This window comes from Amblyomma mixtum, chromosome 10 (assembly GCF_055824585.1).
Source record: "Amblyomma mixtum isolate Tamu chromosome 10, ASM5582458v1, whole genome shotgun sequence".
Taxonomy (NCBI): Eukaryota; Metazoa; Arthropoda; class Arachnida; order Ixodida; family Ixodidae; genus Amblyomma; species Amblyomma mixtum.
The window spans coordinates 87,795,268-87,819,739 of NC_143021.1; positions in this window are offsets into that span (position 1 = coordinate 87,795,268).

A 24,472-nucleotide genomic window follows, 5' to 3' on the forward strand; every position below is an offset into this window, starting at 1 on the left:
CCAGTGTGCGGCTAGAGGACATGTTCATATTTGCAACCTCCTGGCGAATAACGGCCTGAATGAGGGATACAGTAGCCAGCGTGTTGTCCGGCAAAGGCGGTGTGGAGGCGATGGGAGTGATGGCCTCTATTTCACGGCGCACGATCCGAGTCAAGTTTTCAGGGTTCGAAGGTGCCGCAAGGTGGGTAGATCCTCGCGTGAGGAGCTGGCAGCTGGTTTGGTAGATGATCAAAATGGTGCTAAATTTTCTGGTGTTTGCCTGCTCAAGGCATCGGCACAGCTGTAGAATGGAATCAACTGTGGAGCAGTCTATATACAGGAGAAGGATGAAGGCGTCGTCAGAAACGCCTTTTTTATGTGTCCCACCTTATCTGCCTTCGAAATTTCCTTATCAGCTTTCTGCACAGGAGCAGGACTTCCTAAATATAGGATACGCAGGATTCCATGGAAGATTGGACGGGAGCAAAACGTTCCTCATTAGCGGTGAGCTTCAGTCCAAGAGGCTTTCCATACAAGTCTCAGAGCTTCTGTTTGCATAAATTCCACGATCAAAGATCGTTCCTGGTTTCGGACCACACGCTTGCGGTTCCGGCAAGGTAAATTATAACCTTCGCAAGCATGAGCGTACCGTCACACCTCTTATGCTTGCTGAAACGGTAATGAAGCGAGAGCCAGTCCTCGATAACAACGTCGTCAGTGCCACAGAAGATGCCCGGATCACGGGGGTCGGCCAGGATGACAGTCGGTGCTCTGGGCATGGATGGAGCCGTTCGGTAGTCATCGCCACCGTACCAAGGCGACGGTCATTGCGTAGATTAAGCTTGTGGGTGCACGCTAGGTGGTTGATGACGTCACCCAGCAGCCCCACTAAATGTTACGGGCAGGTATACTGACAGCTGTGCAGCGCTGACAGGTACTCTACGACCTGAGGCTCAGAGACGCTTACACGCACTCTCTCAGCGATGTCGTCCTCAAGAGCCCCGAAGATGTCTTTCTTCTCGGCTGGTACAGAAGTGTTGAGCTTGTGCGCACTCCGTAACAGAAGGATCAGACAGACAGGCTCACCGTTATGGTAGAAATTACATTCTTTCACGGTCTATTTCAAGTTGTGTTAGCTGCTAACAGAAACGGAACACTTTTGCACTTATGCTCTGCAACTTACAGAACATTTGTTGATTAGATTGCAAGCAGGAGAACGATCACACACTCATCCGAACGTGGTTGACTGGGGTCATCTTTGCCGGCGGCGTCAATGGCATCAGCTGAAGCATTCATTTCATTAACAGGACTACAACACTACAACTTGCTGTAGTTTTCTTGATACTGTAGTGAAACTTGAGTTTCTTAACTAAGCCTCGACCATCCTCGAGTCGACGTGGCTATGCTTCATTTTTGTCACCTGATAACAATTTGCGGGGCATTTAAGATCCGCCTGTAGAGTATGTCGTCATAGTGTAAACGGGTCCCTTTGATACCCGGGGGACCTCTTTGCTTATCACGTCGCAGACACGGATGCGTTCCTTAGTTTGCTTTATTTTTTTATTGTATTATGCTTACATTTTAGTGTTTATTGCTTACAAGACTTCTCTTTAACAAAGTCTAGCGAACGATGAAAATCCATGACGTAATGAAGGACACAGACTGCGATAATGAAATTCGATTGTTGTTTCGGTATCTAGCGCAACTAAAAAAAGTCTGAGCGTTCATTACTAGCTAAGAGTGCTGCACATTTGTAACGAATCACCTGAGTTGTACTGTATTTTATTCCCACTTCTTTCAACGCAATAAGGAAAAAACGGTTCTTCGGAGGCCGAAGACCAATGAGCTACGGTTCGAGTCCCGGCTCGACGGTTTTTGTTTTTAGCCCATTTCTGTTTCTTTTTTCAGATGCATACATAATGGTGCCGAATGTCGGCACGACCAGTGAGAAATTCTGTAGTGACGCCATCACCGTTGTACTGTGTGATAGTTACGGGGCTCTTTACAGAGTAATTTAATGCGCTTGTGAAGAACCCCAGGTGGTCGAAATTTCCGGAGCCCTCCACTAAGGCGTCTCACATAGCCTTAGTCGCTTTGGGACGTTAAACCCCATAAACCAAACCAAACCACCCTCTCCACGAGTCATGAATGCAGTCTAAACGCACATGAACTGAACGGGGCCCTTAACGTTGTGGCGTTAACGAGCCACCTTCATAAAATAAATCATGGAAACGTGCTCATGTGCTGTTTGCCTAGGCTTTTTTCATTTGCTTCGCTTAAAGCACGGCTGCATGGCGGGGCTCTTTTAGGGCCAACGGTTTCAGTAAAAGATCTTAGTACCGTGAAGTAAAAAAATGTATAAGCTAGGGAGATTAGCAAGATAGGCTTTTCTGATAAGTTTTGCTTTCATCCTTCGTCTGTTCTTTCCGTTCTAGCTTTAAAAAAAGAATATTCACCTTCAAATGTCTGTTGAACATAGTTATGGGGAAATAACTCTCCAGCGTCGCCAAACACATGGAGCTTTCACCTTTTAGCACAGGGCAAACGCAGAGGGAACCGGTAAATATGCGGTAAAAAACGAAGAGCATTAGAAATATTTTAGGTTATTAGTAATAAAGCGCTCAGTGACCGATCCGCATGAAGAACATTAGCCTTAACCAAAGTTTTGTTATCCACTTTATGGATTTGATTATTTCAATGTCACCATGGCTTCATTGCAATGCTCAAGTTGTAACGCAGCCACATGCTGTAACAGTGGAGCTAAAAAAACTGGGGAAATCTCTTTGGCCAGATTCTTTTGCCCCCTTTCAAGTGCTCCATACAATGCTGTATGTCAGATACAATAAAAATTCATGAATTTAGCAGATAATATTGTCACGTCGGTGTAAAGACGCGCTAATGCTCTAGGCGGTTTGGAAGGCTCCCAAGAACGTCCGGGGCCGAGCCCGACGGATCTTTGAGTCCCCATCCCAAGAACTGAATGTGACCACCCGGTCGAACTGGTCCAGCCAGTCCTCGGCGTCCTCATGAGGTAGGCCGTGGAAACGCGGCGGATCCCGTTGGTGGTGGAGAAGGACTGGCGCAGTTGATGCTGGGGGATTCATTGCAGCAGCGCCGGTACTCCTTGTTGACTTGTGGTCGGGGAGCAGCCCGAACTCGGGAGATAGGCCTTGTAGTCGGCGGCTGCCCTGGTGAACGGGCGTGTCTACCGGGGGTGGTCGACCTCTGCTTGAATCGCGGCTTGATGGGGGCGTCCGGTACATGAAAGATGTACCCCGCACCTACACCAGATGTCACGCCGGTGTAAAGACGCGCTAACGCGCTAGGCGGTTTGGAAGGCTCCCAAGAACGTCCGGGGCCTAGTCCGATGGATAAGAACTCCGTTGCCCTTTTTCTTACAGTCCTCACGTCGTCGTCTTCTGTAGCGCTAGCGTCAATATTGCCAGATTTAATAATAGCTGTTTCAGTGCTGCATCAGTGTATCGACGATACAGTATCGAATATCTGTATTTGAAATCAATTTTGATTCGGTATCTTGTATCGGTATCTGATATACAAACAAGTTTTTAAGTGTATTTGTATAGCAGATCTTATTAAAGTATCGCGCCCATACGTGGCCTTAGCTTTTCTGCTTTCATCTAGTTGCTGTCCTGCTGCGAAATATCTTTGGAGAACGACGAAAATACTGTTGCTCAGTAGGCGCCAAAATCAATAAAACGACTGCTAGTCTGCCCTCTTAGTCAAATCCTGCCCATAGCACACGGCCGTTGACGCCGGATTCAAGGAGAAATTTAAGAGGCCCCTGAGCAGTTCATGTGCGCGGTGGGTAGCCCAAGCGGTATTTTTTTTGGCAGTGAAATGTCTGCGCGGCCGATAGTCCAAGCGGGCACGCAATTAAATGTGACATTTTTACAAAGGTAAAAAAGGTAACAAAGTTCACGATTGGTACCGAGGAGCTGGAACTAGTAAGAGGTATATTGACTGCAGGTCGGGACAACGGCAGCGAAATAACTACAAGGGTAGGAATGGGGTGGAACGCATTTCGCATGTTCACTCAGATCATGAATGTCAGTTTACCAGTATCCCTCAAGATAAAGTGTATAACAGCTATATCATACCGGTAATGGCCTATAGTGCAGATGTGTGGAGGCTAACGAGAAAGATTCGTCTAATTTGAAAATTGAGGGCAACGCGGCGCGCTGTCGAAAGGAATAGGTGTACGGTTAAAAATTTCTGTACAGACAAGCTTGTTCATAGTAAGAGAAAATTGATCCAGATTATTCCACTCAACACAGCGCCCGTCCAATGTTAACTATTTTCTCGTGTCCATGCGCAGTGGTTCTGAAATAATCTTTTGTTTTGTGTGATGAAGAAGATGACACGCAGCAGACCTCTGTGACTAGTTGAAGACGAGGAGGTCGAGGCAGAGTCACCGGAGCAGCGTCTGGACGGCTGCGCTCAGTGACCACGTTCACCAGGTTCTCCAAATAAACCCCCTTGCTACAATTGGTAGCGGTTGCGGGGTATCTCAACCCGCAACAGCGACCTCGAACTTCGTTCCCGCAAGTTGCCAGCGACAGGGACCGCTACAATGGCGACGCCTGGTCAAGCACCCGCGCCCTCGGCGTCTCCCATTGTGTGCACCGGACCAATACGCCAACGTGACCCCCCCCCATCTACAGCGGCACTGATGAGCAAGACGTCGAAGACCTTATTGGAGCTTATGAGCGCGTGAGTACGCACAACAAATGGAACGACGTGCTCAAGCTCAATAACGTCATTTTTTATTTGACACAAGTAGCCAAGCTGTGGTTCACGAACCACGAAGCAGACTTGCCTAACTGGGCGACCTTCAAGACACGTTTCACGGCCGTTTTCGGCCGCCCAGCGGTACGCAAACCTCGCGCCGAGCACCGCTTGCCCGAACGTGCACAGCAGCCAGGCGAGACGTTTACTAGTTGCATCGAGGACGTCGTCGACCTGTGCCATCGAGTGAATGCTTCGATGCCCGAGAGCGACAAAATTAAACACATCCTGAAGGGCACCGATGAGTCTGCTTTTCACATGCTGTTGGCAAAGGATCCCCGCACTGTCACCGACGTGATTGCTCTATGCCAAAGTTTCGACGAACTCCGGCGGCAGCGGATCATCGTCAGACGCTCAGACGAGAGCTTATCGAGTTTCACGGGTGGCGTTGATTCCACGCTACTGCATCATATTCAAGAATTCGTACGTGAGGAGGTCGCGCGGCAGCTTTCCATGATTCCATCCACCCAGGAGTCATCTCCGCTTGCTCCCGCAATACATCATGTTATCCAGGAGCACGTTGCGGAAGCTGTCCCTCGTGCTTGCCAGCCAAGCGCGCCGGCTGCCCCGCTCACGTATGTCGAAGCCGTTACTCGCTCTCCAGACAACTTCCCCTCCTACCCACCGCAGGCCCGGACGTCTGCTCCTCTCCCGGTTGCGCCGCCAGCCGTTACCCGCTGGCCCACTCCAGACAACCGCCCTGTGTGTTTCGCCTGCGGCATCCCCGGCCATGTCGCGCGGCACTGTCGCCGCCGCACGCTCCCGCCTTGCGATCCACCACCCCGGCTAAACTACTATGGTCGCCGGTATGGCGCCGAAACCCGCTTTGGTGCCGAAACCCGGTATGGTGCCGAAACCCGGTATGGTGCCGAAACCCGCTTTGGTGCCGAAACCCGGTATGGTGCCGAAACCCGCTTTGGTGCCGAAACCCGGTATGGTGCCGAAACCCGGTATGGCGCCGAAACCCGCTTTGGTGCCGAAACCCGGTATGGTGCCGAAACCCGGTATGGTGCCGAAACCCGGTATGGTGCCGAAACCCGGTATGGTGCCGAAACCCGGTATGGTGCCGACGCCCGGTATGGTGCTTCCCGGTCTTACCAACTTTCCGACTCATCGCCCCCTCCATTCACGACAACAAGCCCGCCCTACAACACACGTCGGACCCCTTCACCGTGTCGTCGCTCGCTTTCTCCGATGCGCCGCCGCACCAGCCCTCCACCTCCGGAAAACCATTAGCTGCAGTTCCCGAGGCAAGAACTGCATTTGTGTCGCAATTTTCAAGTCCTCGTACGTCGCCAGCTAATGTTGTTGATCTTCGTGTCGAAAGTGTTGCTACCCACGCTCTTGTTGACACTGGAGGCGCCATTTCCGTCATCGCTGCTCATCTTTGCCGTTCACTGCGAAAAGTAACCACTCCGCTATCTGGTGTTTCACTTCGAACTGCAACAGCGCACCCTATCGAGCCGTTAGCTGTGTGTACTGCTCGGATCTACATACAGGACGCAATGCATATTGTCGAATTTGTTGTGCTGCCCTCATGCTCATATGACGTCATATTAGGCTGGGATTTCTTGTCTCAGCACCACGCCGTTATTGACTGCGCTCGCGCTGAAGTTGAGTTATCTGCTTTTTCTGAACTACCGCTAGCAACCGCTGCGCCTGTCTTTGACAAACGCTGTGTCCTCGAAGAGATGGTCGTTCCTGCGCATTCTTCCGTCGTCGCCACCGTCTCTTGTGGCTCGCTGCCGGATTGTACCGTCCTGTTCACCCCATCCGACGTATTTGCTTCCCACCATTCTCTTCTACTGCCCTTTGCAGTGCTCACCGTGAAACACTGTGTCACCTGTCTGCCTGTTACAAATCCGCTTCCTTTAATTTGACTTTGCTTGCCGGTACCTGCCTGGGACGCGCTCAACCACTCGACTCCGCTGATATAACCCCTGTCTCGTCTCCGTCAAATGAACTACAGCTGAATGCCCTCAGCCCTCCTTGCCCGGCCCCAGATTCTATTCCTTCATCCGTTTTCGACAATGCTATCGATGCTCACCTGCAGTCTGCTCAACATGACCAACTTCTGGCGCTGCTGAACCGTTTTCGTCGCTCCTTCGACGTCCAGCAAGTGTCCTTAGGCCGCACCGATACTGTTGCCCATGAAATCTACACTGGTGCTAACGCACCGTTGCGGCAACGCCCTTACCGCTTCTCTCCAACCGAGCGCCGAGTCATACAAGATCAAGTCGACGACATGCTGCAGCGCCACGTCATTCAGCCGTCCACCAGCTCTTGGGCTTCACCTGTCGTCCTCGTTAAGAAAAAAGACGGCTCTATTCGCTTCTGTGTCGATTACCGACGGTTAAACAAGATCACCCGTAAGGATGTTTACCCCCTCCCTAGGATTGACGATGCATTCGACTGCCTCCACGCCGCCGCATTCTTTTCTTCTTTAGATTTACGTTCAGGATACTGGCAGGTTCCCATGGCTGCATGTGACCGCCCGAAGACAGCCTTTGTGACTCCCGACAGATTATATGAATTCAATGTCATGCCATTCTGCTTGTGCAACGCCCCAGCGACATTTGAACGCATGATGGACACCATTTTGCGCGACTTGAAATGGAAAACCGGCCTCTGTTACCTGGATGACATTGTCGTCTTCTCGCCTGACTTCGAAACACATCTTACCCGCCTGGAAACAGTTTTCCAGTGCCTCTCTGACGCTGGACTTCAACTTAACTTGAAGAAGTGCTGCTTTGCTGCTCGCCTATTGACTATTTTGGGTCACTTAGTCTGCAAAGATGGCGTGCTTCCTGACCCGTCGATATTGCGTGCTGTTGCCGATTTCCCGAAGCCGACGACTGCGAAGCAACTCCGCAGTTTCATTGGCCTCTGTTCTTATTTCCGCCGCTTTATACGCAACTTCGCTTCAATCGCCGCGCCCTTAACCCGCCGTCTGACCACTAAGTCTGAGCTGTCTCACTGGTCATCGGACTGCGACCAAGCCTTCCACTCACTGCGGATTCTTCTCACCTCTCCGCCCATACTGCGACATTTTGACCCCGCCGCACCCACTGAGGTGCACACTGATGCCAGCGGTGCCGGTCTCGGTGCTGTGCTCGCTCAACGCAAAGACGGATTCGATGAATACGTCGTCGCGTATGCCAGCCGGACTTTAACGAAGGCGGAGACCAACTACACAGTTACGGAAAAAGAGTGCCTAGCCGTCGTCTGGGCACTACACAAATTTCGCCCTTGCGTGTATGGCCGCCCGTTCAGCGTCGTCACGGACCACCATGCGCTGTGTTGGTTATCATCACTCAAGGATCCCACAGGCCGCCTTGCTCGATGAGCTCTCCGGCTCCTCTAATTTGACATCCGTGTTGTCTACCGGTCTGGCCGGAAACATGCTGACGCGGATGCTTTGTCCCGATCCCCTATCCCGCCACCCAATCTCTCTTCGACGCCTTCATCATCCGAGGCTCTGTTGTCTTCTCTATGCTTCAGCGACATGATCTCTGAGCAACAAAAAGATCCCTGGATCACCTCTCTTCAGGCTTATTTGTCGCAACCTTCGCGGCATTCAGCGCCTCGAGCTCTCCGTCGCCAAGCGCCCCACTTTGCCGTTCGAGACCAACTGCTATATCGTCGCAACTACCTCCCCGACGGGCGAAAGTGGTTGCTTGTAATTCCACGCCATCTGCAATCTGAAGTCTGTGCATTCTATCACTCCAGCCCTCACTGCGCTCATGCCGGAGTATTCAAGACGTACGAACGACTTCGCCTCCGTTTCTACTGGCGAGGCATGTATTCCTACGTTCAGAAATACGTCCGCTCCTGTTACGAATGTCAACGCCGCAAATCTCCTCCCGGCCGTTCATCATCTCCGCTGCAGCCAATACCATGTCCAAGCCGACCTTTTGACCGCGTAGGCATCGATTTGTACGGACCACTTCCTTATACCGCCACCGGCAATCGTTGGATAATTGTGGCCGTCGACCACCTGACACGCTATGCAGAAACAGCAGCGTTGCCAACCGCTACTGCCAGTGATGTAGCCACTTTTATTCTGCGTCATTTGATCTTACGTCACGGCGCGCCCCGCGAGCTTTTGAGCTACCGGGGCCCCGTTTTCCTGTCCGAAGTTGTCGAAGCGCTCCTACGACAGTGTCGGACTCTACACCGTACCACCAGTGCCTACCACCCGCAAACTAACCGTCTCACTGAACGCTTCAACCGCACTCTTGGAGACATGATATCAATGTATATTGCGTCAGACCACTCTAATTGGGACGACGTCCTCCCTTTCTTTACCTCCGCCTACAATACGGCCACCCAGACCACCACCGGATTCTCGCCGTTCTTTCTTCTCCATGGACCTGAGCCCTCTTCAACGATTGACACTATCCTCCCGTACAGCCCTGATCCCTCCGAATCTACTACCGTGTCGCAAGCAGCGAAGCATGCTGAAGATTGCAGGCGCCTTGCGCGATCGCTTACGTCGGAACACCAGTTCCGTCAACAATCTCGCAGCGAAAGCCTCCAGCCGGTCAACACCTTCCCCCCTTGCTCTCTTGTTTGGCTGTGGGTTCCTCCCGCCGCTCAAGCACCAAGGCCCTTACCGTGTAATTCAACAGACTTCTCCAGTGAGCTATGTCGTCGAGCCTGTCACACCTCCTGCCGACCTCCGCTGCCGTGGGCGTGAGACTGTTCACGTGCAGCGACTGAAGCCTTACTACGATCCGGCCATCTTGTCTGCCCACTAAGTCGCCAGGATGGCTCCCTCTTTGCTCGATGGGTGATTGTGATGAAGAAGATGACCCGCAGCAGACCTCTGCGACTAGTTGAAGACGAGGAGGTCGAGGCAGAGTCAACGCAGCAGCGTCTGGACGGCTGCACTCACTGACCACGTTCACCAGGTTCTCCAAATAAACCCCCTTGCTACATTTGCAACGATCCAGCTAGCCCAGACCAAAACAGTGCGAATTTGCTCAGTGTCTTGTCGTGTCCTTGTTCTCTCACACTGGATTACTCGTTTGTTGCGATCAACTGCACTAAGTTAGACCAAATTAGCGCCAGTCCTCTGTTTTGTGTTTTTCAAGTTCTTCTGTGCCGCTAGATTAATTGTTTGTAAAGAAAAGCGAAATGAAATGGGCAGAGTGGGGCAGTGAACTTAGAAGAATTGTCCTTAGATAGGGCATGTAATACGGAGGCAAAGAATCGATGGCCATTAAGGGCAACAGAATGAAAAGCAAGAGAAGCTAAGTGTAGCAAGGGTGGCAGAAAGGTGGGCGCATGAGGTCAAGAAGTTTGCGGGGATATAGTGGCTGCAGCTGGCACAGGACAGTGCGATTTGTAGAGATATGGAGGAGGCCTTTGTCCTGTGCTGGGCGTAGTGAGGCTGATGATGATGACGGAGAAACATGCACAGAACTTGTTCTTTAAAAAATGTTAAGAGGCTCTGTGTGGTTTCTCTGCCCCAAACGGCCGGCTGCCCTCTTCCGCCACCTTTCGCTGCTACTCCTGAGCAGCGGAATTGTGCCTAATTAATAGTTTCAAAGAACTCATTTGAAATGTTTGATATAACTTATGCAAATAAAATTCAGCCTGCTGCTTGGTGCACTAACGGTTTTTGATGAGTAGTTTTGAAAGTAAAGGCCATGTGAGGCCTATTTTAAAGGCTTCCATGCATTCAGGCCTCCTCCGCATTTCTTATAGCTATCTCGTGATCTCAATGAAAAGACATGGAATTCTCTTCAGAATGATACATCTGCGCACTAAAGTTTAGTACAATTACAAACATGTACCGTCTTTGCCAAAAGTAACTAAGCAAGCGGGTTCGCTTTTCCGCCCTATAATAGACCTCCCAAATCACTGCTGACAACGAAAATGTCTGTAAAGGTAGGGACAACGATTCTACTTACCTAAGATTTAGAGCTTAAGGGGCGCTTTAAGTGCCTCACTACACGCGTCAGCAACAAACAACTTTTGTTGGTTACTTTCGGTGAAAATAGAACACAATGATGATCAAGGGCAGACAGAGTTGATAGTATTGCTCGAAAGAGTGCACGCTCTGCCACTGGTGGAGTGTGTCCGCCTCACACATTGGATGTCTACACTGCGCAGCCTCCGATGCAGATGAGCCAGTGATGAAGCGGATCGTGGCACGTGACGACAGCAAGGACATAGTGACCATTGAAAACTGGGAGAGCGGTACGTACTCTTCCTCGATTGCTGGGGATGTGGCTACCGCTTGGAGGAGAGAGTGTTAGCGCTATGACCTATTAACGGGGGTCATCGCGCCTGAGTTCCTGCAGTTGGGCAGTCGACGCGTAGAGTGGGCTAGATCGCTACTTATTTTGCCTCTTTTCAGAAGGGAAGCAGTGCTGTATAGGCACTTGGGCCCTAAAAGACACTCACTACTTCTAACAGGCACTCGGTGTTTAGAGCGCACAAATAAAATGAAGCGTTTGAAAGACGGGTTTCGTTTGCGGTCAGTTTCTTTTGTATGCATATTGCACCCAGCCCTTCATACTGTTAATGATGTCTCAAAAAATCACAAAGAAACTGAAGCATCTATAACAATTTCTCGGAAACACGTTCTTAGAGGCGTATTTTGACAATATCATCATTGTCTAAACTGAATACGTGCCAGTGGTGCGCAGCGGAACGGTTCATGTATGGTTACCTTTCCTACATTTATTATGCTGTAATGTGTGTCATGTGCCATTCATTTATATGCGTCTCAGTGATGTTTTTGAAGTTCCGCATTCAAAATTACCTCGTAGCCTAACAAGATCTCTTCTTGCCCTTCGTTCTCTTTTGAGGTGTTTCTCGTGAAGTTGTATTGGTTGCTATCGTACGTCTTGTCTTCGCATGCAGAGGCCAGCGGGCCAGAACTGCAGTTTCCTGGCACATCCAACATCCAGTCTGCGACTCAACCGAGGTATCCAGAGGCTTCGCTATACCACAATGGGTAAGAGCTGTTTTCTTTTGCCTTGGCAGCAAGACCCTGTTTTCTAGCTGGATCCGTGATGCCGACAGCGCTCAATGTGTTGAAGTTCAACAGGGGTGGCTTGCACAAGGCAAATAAGAACGCCGTATTTCCAGTGTAATCTTACACGAGGTCTAAAACCTCTCTCGCTTTTGAGAAAAGAAAATGCGCATAGCTCGTTTACATTGTCGGTGAGTGCCTGAAGTGCGCACGAACGCCGACTAAACCATTCAGTTACCGAACTTTCAGTCGGAGTTCATGGTGCATTTGAGGTGTCCACTGACAAAATAAACCAGCTATGAGCCTTTCCTTTCTTCAAAACCGAGAGAGCTTTTAGACCGCGAATAAGATTAGACTGGAAATAAGACGGTCGTTTTTGTTTCGTGCTAGTCGGCCCAGGTATTCGCAGCTTTGGGATAAATTCAACAGGTTTTTGCGGCCAGCTAGAATTGGGGTGAAGGTGCACTGACGTGAACAGAACTTCTCTCCTAGCGGAGAGCAAAGTTTACAGCTCAGTGTGGTGCGCCCTGAAACCTTGCTTGTATATGTTCCTTGTGGGACACAGGCAATGTTTCTACGAGCACTGTTGCTCTCCGGTCGCAGCCAAGCCACTCTGGCTCCACAGCTCTCACAGCTGCACATTTGCAGGCGGCTTCCTTGAGACAAGAACTTCTGTTCCTTAATTTGGAACCCACTTTCTTACACATATTAGATGTTACCCATCTTACACCTCACTATTCCTACCTGAGTCGACATGCTTGTCATAAACACAGCATCTATATCAGTTTCGGTCCAATGTAAAATCCACGCTGCTCGCTGCTAAAGCGTTCTTCTTTGTGGTCAGTGGTTGCTCTCTATAACATTGCAGAAAAGAGCTTACACAAAGTACCTAACTTGAAGCGAAACTGTTTGCCAAGAATTTTATGAATTTGGGAGTGTTACATGAATATCCACCCTAGAAACGCTGATAGGTACTAGTGTCTAGAAATCACATGTTGGAAAGTGCAAATAGCCGAAATCGAAAGTGAGCTAAAGGTTTGAAATGATCTCAAACACCTGAGACTTTTAGACGGTAGTCCCCAGAAGGCTTCGCATAGTCAAAGCTGGAAAGCAAGGCAGGCAACTTGCGTCGAAGTCCTTAAATGCAAGGCTGCTAACAGGACATTGCTTTCCATCTGCGTTCGCCTCGAGCCAGCTTCTTGCTTCACCTGATGCAGCGGCAGGCGCAAGTGTTCAGCACGCTACGGGCTCTGAACTAAGTGGTGTTGAAATGGCCAAAGCAGCTGTAATCCCCGCTCTAGTTCTCATCCTTGCTCTTACTGTCATCGCTAATAGCACTACATTTCCAAAACAGGTTTTGCACACTGTCTTTTCAATGCTGTGCTTGCAGCCTTGAAACTGGCCTTTCCTCTGTTAAACTCGTCTCTGAGCTCCTTCAAGTTGTTTACCGCTAACGTGGGCGCGCTATCGCATCTCGCTCCTTCTGGAGCGCCTTACTTTCCGTGACTAGCCCAGATACTCGACAGCCTTGGAGCTGCACTTGACTTGCATATCCTCTGCGGCCTGATAAGCAAGTTTCGCGGAGAAACTGCCATCTCGCTTTTGTCGCGTGAGAACTCCAGCTGTGCTGCTTGTATTCTAAAGTGTACAGTCAGGCCGGAATGAAACGCGAACACGCATGTGTGATGCATTTCTACTTTTCAGCGAAATATTCCTTTAAAACATATTTACGATTATGCCCTTCGGCAGACCCTTTATCCAGACACATGAATCAGGCTAGCTGCACACTACAGCTGAAAGCAGGCAGGTAAAATATTTTGTTTTCTTGACATGCGCTGTTCGCGTTTCATTCCGGCCTGACTGTACACTCTTCTCGCTTTTAATATATTCCATGTAGGAGCGTTGGTGTCTTCCCAGATGCGGCCTTGTTTGAGCAACAAGCGCTCTTGTTTGCTTTGGAAGAACGTGCTGAGTGTCCCAGATGCGGAAAAGCCGCTTTTACTCAGACGGCAGCGTAGTTCTCAAGTTGAAGCAGTGGTTTGTCTTTGCCGAAAATTTTATTCCTGTCACTGAGGCCTGACATCGCGAGCATGCAGTCATCGCTGTGCCAGTGGTGGTTGTGTAATTGCTCGCGAAGTACAGTAGTGAACAATGACGTGCACCATTTTCAATTTTCTCGTGTAAATTGAAAACATCACGAATATAAAATGCCTATACGCTATTTCTGAACATATTATGATGCTATATTGCCCTCTTCTTCCGCCAGCAGTTGTTGAGGAAGAGGGAAAAACTTCGCCTTCAGTCTGTTCTTTATTTCTGTCCTTTTCATCGGTGCTTCCCGTTGCGTCCATTTTTCGTCTTTAGTAAGTTATTAACTTGCGGTCATTTTCAGCTGACATATTCTGCGGTCCCATATATTACTGGATGTTTTTACTAGCAGGAGGCTTAGTGTGAGATTAGCATTACGTCATCTAGACTGTTGAAATGGCAATGATCCGCGGCCACAACTTTGGTATGGAATGCCACAGCTCTCGCTGAACCTAAGAGTAGGGCACTCCATCCTTCTCATGTTTTCTTGCAGTATAGGTTTAGAGGAGGTTTGATTTTTCGATCTTCGCAGGAGACATTCCAGAACGACCAACGAAGCTTTCGAGAAAGACATGTTTCGCGCGAGGCTTACGTTATTCGGCTCTACAGCTACTCCATAAACTGCGAGGCGTCCTGTTTCAATGTGCTGAACTAAACAATAGGAGATCAGCTCGAACCCCGCACATCTTTGGAAATAATAGGTTTCAGGGTGATGAAGGTGAAGGAGCACCTAGCTTTGATAGATTAATAAAAAGAGTGATTTCTTTAGACGAACGAAGTGACTGTTGCGCAGAAATGATAGGAATCATCGTATATATTGCCTGAAACTCAACTTCTATGAATATCGTTTTTAAAATTCGTACTTTAAACCACACACAAGAGAACCTAACGGCAAGGAGCTGATTCTCTACTCGTGGAGTTTGTCTCCATCAATGAATTCAAGGTGCCATGCGCGAAAAGATTGATCAGGCATTCTTGAAAATATTTGCTTCCATAAGCTGGCGAGAATCTGGGATTTGGATATGTGTTTCAACAGAATTACGACACGAAGTACTCCTCTACGCTTAAAAATTGGATGAAGAAATGAACGGTGAATTTTATGCTGTGCCCAAGCTGGTCTACTTGATTATTTAAGTTCAATGTCTTTGGAAAACAATTGCACATCGTTCGAAGGATAAAAAAGCCAGGGGCGCCTAGCATAATGTCGAGAAACTGCTTTAAAAGTCGGCGAACATGAAGTACACGCTCGCTGACAGATTTCCTGGACGCCGTGATTCTGTGGTGTCAAGCAGTGATCGATGGAAACGGGTTGCATGCGAAAAACTGGCGCATGGAGTTATTGTTGAAAGGCATTCTTTAAATTGTTGCTTAATTTAGAATTAAAAACATAATAGCTGCCACCTTCACGCAGCGTAGAATGCAGCCCTTCGATAAACTGGATGAGGGAACAAATTTTCTTTAATATGATGATGAACACTGGTTGTGGCTGTTTAAAAAGTTCAGTTTTTTCGTCTCACCAACCCCATGTGCTGATTTTAGTCCGCAAACGAAAAGTTAAGTTCAGGAAAGTGATATGTCTATTTCTTAACCACTGTAGATACTGGTCTCTTGAGGAATATCATTTCTGTGTCAAAAGCGTAAGCAGTTGCCCGATGTCGGAAGCACATAATACGGCAGGCTAACAAGGCTTCCGCAATCTGCCGCTACTCGCACAAGGTCTCGAAGACTTCTTTCAGCACTTGCTCAGAGAGAATATTTGCATATCACTTGTTGCGGTGCAGCTTTGGTTGAGGGTGTAGGTATGGTTGCACGTGGTTTCACTCAGCAAACACCATTCATTACGGTGGGAGTCTTTCGGTCCTTGACGTTTAAATGTGCACTTGAAACATTTGCCGGATTTCGCCTCCCAGCGTTTCTTCTTAAGAACGTCGACGTCAGACGGGTAGCTTTTTGTGGCGTACCTAGGTGACCGGCAGATGAAACACTCATGCCTTGTTTGGACGCATTGCTGCGCAAAACAACGCGAGGAGCCTCGAGCTGCAGGGTTTACTTCTATCCTTTAATGAGACGTCTTGGAAGCGTGACATTTTGGATGAGTTCGCTATACTTACTGGAAATGTTGTACTGGATACGCTGCTTAGGAGCACTTATGCATTTCGGGCTGGCGCCTCGTGCTGCGTCTGTGCTACTCTGGACCAGGTACCATTAAGCTTCAGCACTGACGTGCACCGGAATCTCAGAAGAGCCAATCTTTTTACCCTATCCTGATCATCGACATAAAGGTAGCTGTACTTATCACTAGCAGCTTTCTGTACACTTTAAAATTGAAACGAGAGCGCCACGCAGAAAGTAACTAGTATTTTTTAAGAAAAAACATGACCCATTTCATTTATCACAAGAAACTAATTCATTTTTTCAATTCCAGTAATAATCTGATTTTGATTGCCAGTCACACATTATTGCGCTCCATGCTATCAAATAAAATCGTGTCTATTTCGGTCACCAATTTTGTTAATGGTCTTCTTGTTCTCATGGCCGTTCGTCTGTATTTTGTGCGACAATATTTTTCTTGATTTTCGTGTTGCTATTAGGCAACTTATGTCATGTTTGATAAAAAATAGAAGAAATGACATATAGCAAGGAGTACCGTCATACATACCCATAAAATGTAAAATATTTCAAGGGTGCCGCAGCAATCTATCAGACTAGGAACCCTCTGGGTATCCGCGGTAGATTTACAGACGCTGAACTACAAATAAATCCTATTGTGCCGGCTGCCTCATTGCGGTAGCATTGGAACACTATTTCGAAAAGGAGTTCTTAGTACCAATGAGCATGATTGGTAGCTAGAGATCCCAGGTACTCTTGAATATTTTTTCCTCCACCCAAATACTTATCCTGGAACTAACATCCAAGCGCACACCATATGCTCGCCCACACTCACGGCGCTGCCACATGGACACTATAGATCCTTTCTCCCTCATTTTTAAGAGCCTCTCGTAGGGAAAAGTCGAAAAAACAAGCAAAGAAAAAGGTCTGTTTAGAATATTTTCCTATCTTCATTAAATTTTGAAATGGCTTAATTTAGGCTTCTCTTATTTAAATAAGGTCATGGACAAAGATTTCAAGGTGCAGGTTTGAATAAAATAACTGATTTCTGCGTTTCCTCACTAGCCAGCCAGCTGATGTTTGTTCCAGCGAACCGAGCATCCAAGTCCTATCGTGCTTGTATGCTTTGATTGACCTCCTTTGCTTCGGGAGGAATGCAAAGTGGAAAAGCAGCTGTCGAGGATCAGGTGTAAGCGAATCTGTTGAAAAATGAAGGAGAGATTGTGCTAGAAAATGTAGCCACCCTCTATGCGCAATATCTTATGACCTCGATCATGCCGGATTCTTGGAAGAGCCCTAACATCCTCTTATTGTATAAGAAATGAAACGTCAAGTAACTGCAAAATTAATGACTGATTGGCTTACTGTCCATTGCCTTCAAACTATTTACTGAGGTAACCGCTTTCAATCGACCGAATGATCACGCAGGGCTTTCATAAAGGATACTCGACAATCCTTCGTTTTTAAACTTTCGCGATATTGTCACTTACCCTGACCAGACGAGTTTTCGTCTATCTCTCTACATCGTTGACGATGTTCACAATATCATTCAGCTGATAGGGAATGTAAAGAATATAACCAAACACTAAATATAGCCTTCATTGATTAGGACAAAGCATATTACTCAGTGGAATCCTCAGCAGTTATGCAGGCATTTCGCAATTTCTTCGAATAATGGAGTCGCTTAATGATGTAACCATTGTCCAAGCGGATAGCATACTGATTACACTTGACGCCGTCGCTTTGTACAAAAATATTTTCATAATTAAAGGGATCGACGTGCTCTCGATCACTCTAATTCAAAATTCATAGCAGCATGAAACTGTAGTATTTACCGTGCTACTTCAGTTGGTACGCACGCTCCACTATTTTGAGTTCAAATCTTTTTATTACCTCCAAGTATATTGAACAAGTATGGACACTCCCATCGCAACGACTTATGCAGATTTTTATGAGGTTACTGGAGTCTAAACTTCTAAATTCATTTTTCGAAAAACCGCTCATGTAAATGTGTTATATAGACGACGTTTATATGATATGGTAACAAGGGTCTGAGTCTCTAAAAGCCTTCGTGTCAGAACTTAATTGATTCCGCTTTAGCATCAACTTTACCTTCCTCTACCCTTAAACGCAAGTCAAGTTTCCCGACACTGGCGTCCGGTTAGAAAATAGCCTGTTTGAAACCGCACACTAAAAAAAGCCTACAGACCAACAGCAACCCAGATGGCCAAGATTGTCGTACGGACGTCCGATTAAGGTCCGTATGTCAGACGCCGAATCCAGACATCCGAAGGAAGGACGAATCAGATCCGAAAACTGACATCCGAATACAGATTTTCAGTGGGCTTACGAGGGGCGTCTTTCTTTGCACTGATCTTGAAATACGGGCAGAATAGAAAAATCACTTTTCCAGTCGGCAGTAAACCAGTATATTTTGTGTCCGTGTGTCCGCGTTCTGATGTCCCTCGTATAAACTGCACATAATTCGCGGTTTTGCATCGGATGGTCCGACGGACGTCCGGGGGTTGGCTTTGGGCAAAAAATCAGATTTCTGACGGACATCCGAAACTCCGAATCGGAATAACAGCTGTACATCCGTCGGACATCAATGGCCGTGTGGGAATACTCAGATCTCCCTAGATATCATCCAATACATTGTAAGGAAGTCATATTTACAGTACTGGAAAAGCTCCCAAGAAGAATGTGTACCCATGGCGGCGACTATTTGAGACACTTCTACTCACTAAAAACACCCCGGAACTCCCTTAATAATGCTTTTCAACAAGCAACCGCTCTAAAACGATACGATGTACTTACGAAACGGACAGAAGTTAACAGCCGGTGGCCTGCCGCACTTATAAGGAAATACTCGAACGCCCTTCCGAACATAAACAATATTCCGCGGAAATACCACGCTAACAACGGTCGTCTAGAGAAAGTATTACCCGACGCACCAAGGGTAGCATGCAGGTGGAACACAAACCTGAAAGATACACTAGGACACGCTAGGTTCGACAAGAAACCCTCGTCGACAGTGTGCTCATGCTCTCGACCTAGAATCAAGACCTGCATGCATTTAAAGAGCGACACTACTATTAAAAGCACGGCAAGCGGCTTCAGCTTCGATATTAATACTCGCTTTGACTGCGCGTCGTTTGTTGTGTGCATGCTTCGATGCTCCACTTGTCAGAAACAAGACATCGGAGAAACCGGGCAATCAGTGAGCCACAGAATAGTTTACAACCGAGCGGACGCAGCAAAGAATGTAGAGAAAACAGCTTCGGAGCATTTTAATCAACGGGTGATAACTTCGATGTACATAAACTATTCATTCTTCACTCAGGCTTCGAATATGCAAGGGACAGAAAATAGAGGGTGACATTCCTAATCCACAGATTTAAACCCTTACAACCATCGCGGATCAACATATTCAGAGGAAACCTCGTAGCCCTCAGGCACATTCCTGTACTGGTGACAGTCTTTAAGGCGGTCTCGCACGTGGTCAGAGCATTGCTCAGTACTTTCATAGCATCACTTTATCGTGTCTATTACCCTAACCCTCCACCCCGCCCGATCGTTTCCTTCCTCAGTTCCTCTTTTCCTCCTCCTTTCCTTTTTTCACTTGCTTTATTTGTCGTTCTACTTTTACCTTATGCCCTGCACCTCCTATCATTTCTCAGGAACCATTAGCTTCGAAATTTCTTCCCACCTTTCTTTCGCGCTTTCTCAGAACTTGTATCCATTTTCTGTTTTTTGTTCAATCTATTTTCTTGCTTGGCGTTTGAATTCGGCGTTTGAAGAAAAGAAACAGAAACCTGTGCAGCACGAAAAAATCAACTTCGTTGGCCGCTGTATTACATCAGTACACTATCGCCGAATCCTACCATCCTGCATGTTATACTGGAGGTCCCTCGCGTTGTGGTTTCGTAGTCGTCGTCTTCATCGTCTTTCATCTGCGCGCAAGTCAGTACAAAAGCAGCAGACGAGCACTGACACTTGCAGGCCAAAAATTGAATGCGTCGACTCTTTACTGACATGAAGGAACGCCATCTTGGAGGCGTGCAGCAAATCTATAATAGGGCTTGTTGTTGGCCCTGTTGGTGCATCCCTTTAAGGTGGCGGTTCCACGGCCACCATCTTACGAGTAGTTCAGTTTCTGCCACCAGGCTACGACACTGATCCATCACTGAGAGAGTGTCTACCCGCCTTGCCCCCGAGCGACCAGAGACTGGTTTTGGTTGAGATGTTGAGATATGTGTCCGGTCCAATCTTGACCCACGCTGCGTGAATGCTTTTCTTTTGTTGCTGCGCCTGCCTTCAGAGGATTACAAACGAACCATGGCAAACCCGGCTTCGAGTCAACGTCGTGCGTGGGGGGAGGTGCTGGCTGGGGTGGTTTCGCATGCTTCTTCCTCTGCCTGTCCCTTGCCAAAGCCAAAGCGAGTGGGGTTCCTTTATTCGGTCTATGGTTCTAAAAGGGTGAAGGGACAAATTTGGAGAGCCGGGACAAAGAGGGTACCGTCTTTGTCCAAACGGCGTCAGAGGTGGGGTGACCCTTGTTCGGGATAATGATACCCAGCACGGGAACAAAGGACCGTTTCCTTCCCTCTCTTGTTTAGCCTTGGCTGAGTAGCCACAGATAGCTGTACCGTCGACGTTACTATCTGGAGGGCCTCTTTTGAGGGTATGTGCCGTTTCATTCTTAAGTTTTACCCGACTACAGACTTTGCTGTTTTCAATGCCGTGACATATATTAGTGGGAGCAAAGAAAAAGAAAAAAATAATGCTGCCCAACCCGCACCGCAATAGGCACAACGTCGATACAGTGGAAAATTGGGAGAGCTGGTGATAATTGCCGACATCATTACACAGCGCAAATTACTAAGTAAGCGAAAAGAGAATGCGGACGCCAAACATAAGAAAGGTGCGATATTAAGCAAATTATTTATGTGTATGTCCCATGTATATATTTCTAGCGTTTTTTTTTTCATTGAACCTTATAGTTGAAATCGGTGCGTTTCTTGTGTCCTTCCTTCTGCCGTCGTCTTTTTCGCGTGCAATCAATTCGTCACTGCTTATGCATAGTAATATTACTAGTGGTCAGAACACTCCTGGTCTAGAGTGTGCCTGCCAACTCTAGCGCTCAAAAAAATATATTTTTTTATCAAATGATATTACATCTATTATTTGAAAACTATAACAAAGACAGCTATACAATTTAGTCAACGCTCGGCGGATGCCTGTGCAACCTTATAAACTATGGTTGGTAAAGAAAATGGTAGAGAGAAGTGGGCAATTATCAATTTCTGTTTACCCTTGAAATGAATCGACATTCCGCAAGAGACGTGAAATTGCTATCTAGAGGGTTAGCACCGCAGGGTGTCGGAATGTGTTCACCTCAGAAGAAAATATTCGTCGTACATGCGGCAGAACCTTGCAACCAATTCTGATAAACTTGGAAAGAATTTTGCCACGGTTCGCTAAAATGCAGTGCAGATGCATACCGTTCACGAGGCGGACTCAGACTAAACATTCTAGGAAGAAAGGGGGGGGGGAGGTGTGCAGGAACGCTGCCAAAAAAAAGGGGTCGGCTACAAAGCGATAGTTCTGTAGGCACTTAGGGCGACCCCCTCCCCTCTCTCGTTTGGACCCTCAACTGCGTGCTCTTATTTATGTTAGATGTATGTCTTTCTTGCATCCAGTTTGTGTCATTAGGTTGCTTATTCCCTCCAGAACTTTCGATCGCGTGCTGAAATGTATATCTTACTCGCCTTGCGTCGATTTTCCCCGATTTGGGTTGGATCAAAGATTGAAAAAGCGCGCGTGTGTGTGTGTTTGCGTGCGTGTCCGCGCGTGCGTACCTGGAAACTGAAAGAACAGAAGCTATTTTGACACCGTCTATTGTCAGGCAACTATAGCCTCGTTTACATGATCCCCACTTCGGCGGGTCGAGCCAGGAGATCGAGTTGAGCAAGGTCAGCCCAACTTGTCGACTGCGTGTTTACATAAACTCGATTTTAGCGAGTCGAGACGGGTTCAACAGCAGCGGCACCAAGCGTCGAGCGGCGCATCGGAAAAGGGCAGTGGCAGCCGGGAAGATTGCGGCATCACGGCTGTCTCGGAGGCGCTACTGCGCAAGCGAATAACAGGTTCGCATTTATTACCTCCCCATCTACTAGCCCGACTCCGACTCCATCCGGTTTACATGCTATCTGTTGTTGGGGTCGAGTGAGTCAACCCACCCCGTGCAGCGGAGTTGACTGGACTCGCTCCCTCGACTCCCGGACCCGTTTACATGAACCCAGTAACCGGTTTTCAGCTGAAATCATCAACTCAACCCCGTCATGTAAACACCGCTTATAACATGCTTGTAATCATTTTCCGAGAATTCCTTTTCCTGCGGCGCTAGTCTACCCCTCCTGCAGGAGGGGCGCTCTCCTCTTGGCTCAGCTGGAAAGGAAAGGGGACGGTCCTTTGTGCCAGTTCCAGAAGAGGGGTCATCTCAGCACTATAGTCGGCTACAACTAAATAACGAAGCGGCACATGGAACTCAGAGGGAGCCCTCCAGCCAGTCACGTCGATTTCTCTGGCTGTGCATGCAGCCAGGTCGTCGAAAGAGAGAGAAGGAGACGGCGTTTTATCCCCGTGTTGCCGAGAGTGGATGTCCTTTGTTCGGGATAAGGGTAAAAGAAGAATAACGCAAAAAGAAAGGAAAAGATTTTGCTGCCCCCACATCTGCCATCGTCTCTAGGAGCACCTGAGTTGGGGCAGCGGAAAAGAAAGGGAAAACGATCTGACAGGTAGGAGAGAAAAAAAGTATGAAAAGACAGGGAGAAAGGAGAACGTACTAGTAGGTGTGGTGCCCCCGTTTGTTGTCTCAGCTGCACTGGCCACTACAGGGGGGGGGGGGGGTGCTCACCTTTCTCATATGTCCACGCGAGAGCGTCTTCTGCGCAAAAGCGCTGAATGTAACAGGTGGTGTCATGTTCGCCATCAGACGGTCGTGGCGGTTTCAGTCTCCATCGGTGTTGTCGCGGCGCAACGGTGGGGACCGAACAGAAAACTGTTCGGTCGACGCGCTTGGATGGGCGGTCTCCTTTTATGGGCATGTGCTGCTTCGTTCTCGAGTTGTACCGGACTTGTATACCACATGGATTCATTTCAGCGGTGGAACATGGCGCCCTCTGAACCACGGCACTCGTTTGAAAGAAGAGCGAGTCTAGTTCAGGAAAAGTGCACCTTCTCGATGGTTAGTGGTGAAATAGTGCAGCTGCAGCCGCCATGGCAGCAGATGATGGTTTGCGGGTTGTCATAAACGGCGGAGAATCAAGTAACTTTCACTCGTCGACAAGCTATAACGCTGCTCGAGTTCTCCAAAGAAACGGATCGAGGCTAGTACATGGCAACATGTTATTGTGATGTGCTGTTTGGCATCGCAAAGGCTAGCGACGACAATGCCTGCACTCGATCAGCCGTTTTGGAAGCAGACAGTGCCAAACTGCGCTCAAAGTGCCGGAACTAGCGGTACACACCCGTGGCACCGCCGCTGCCGCAGAACTTTGCCGAACTGGTGCAGTGAGTGCAGGCGAATCAAGCGCTCTCCAACTTCCTCTCCACAGCGCTAGCCGGAACAACGAACAACTGGCAGCTCGAAGCGAAAGCCTGTCTCCCTTTGCTGTCGCTTTAACAATGTCAAAGCTGTCCTCGAGAAATAATACGACGCCCAGAATGCGTTTCGTAGCGTCAGGTGAAAAAAAATTGCTGAGGCTGAGCTTGGCTAAGCCTTGGGAATGCGAAGCATCCCACGGCGACGGCGCGAGGTGGAGGCCGGCTCTCTCATCCGATGTCACGTGGTGTGACGTCACGGTATCACGTGGCGTGACGGCTAGGGGTCCCACGGCGACGGCGCGAGGTGGAGGCCGGCTCTCTCATCCGATGTCGCGTGGTGTGACGTCACGGTGTCACGTGGTGTGACGGCTAGGGGTCCCACGGCGACGGCGTGAGTGGTAGCTCTAGCAATATGCTTCGCATAAAAATTGCTTACATGTCAAGCGCGACCGTCTTTTCTCCGCGCACCCTCCTCGCGCATGCGCAGTAGCGCGCCGCGCAACTGTCGTAAACACGGCTCCGGCTAAAGGTCACGCGTCGGAGAATGAGCGCACGCCGGCGGCGCTGGCAGCGACGAGTTCGCACCGCCTGTGGCGAGGAGGCGACGCACATGCGCCTCTCGTGACGTCACGCTGTTCTCGCGTATGCGCATAACCTGAGGCGCACACCCTCGCAAAACTCGGCTCTGGCCAGCGTAGTGTAGCTTTACGCTACAAAATAACCCAGCAAAGCAATATGGCGGAAATCTGCTGGGAAGTTCGACTAGTTCGACACACACTACAGAGGGCAAAATGGAGGGAAACGTGTAAACATCGTAGAGATATCATTCCCTCTCGTGAACACCTCCTGATTTTAAAAGTTTAGCAGTGCCACGCTCGTTATTTTTTTGAACTG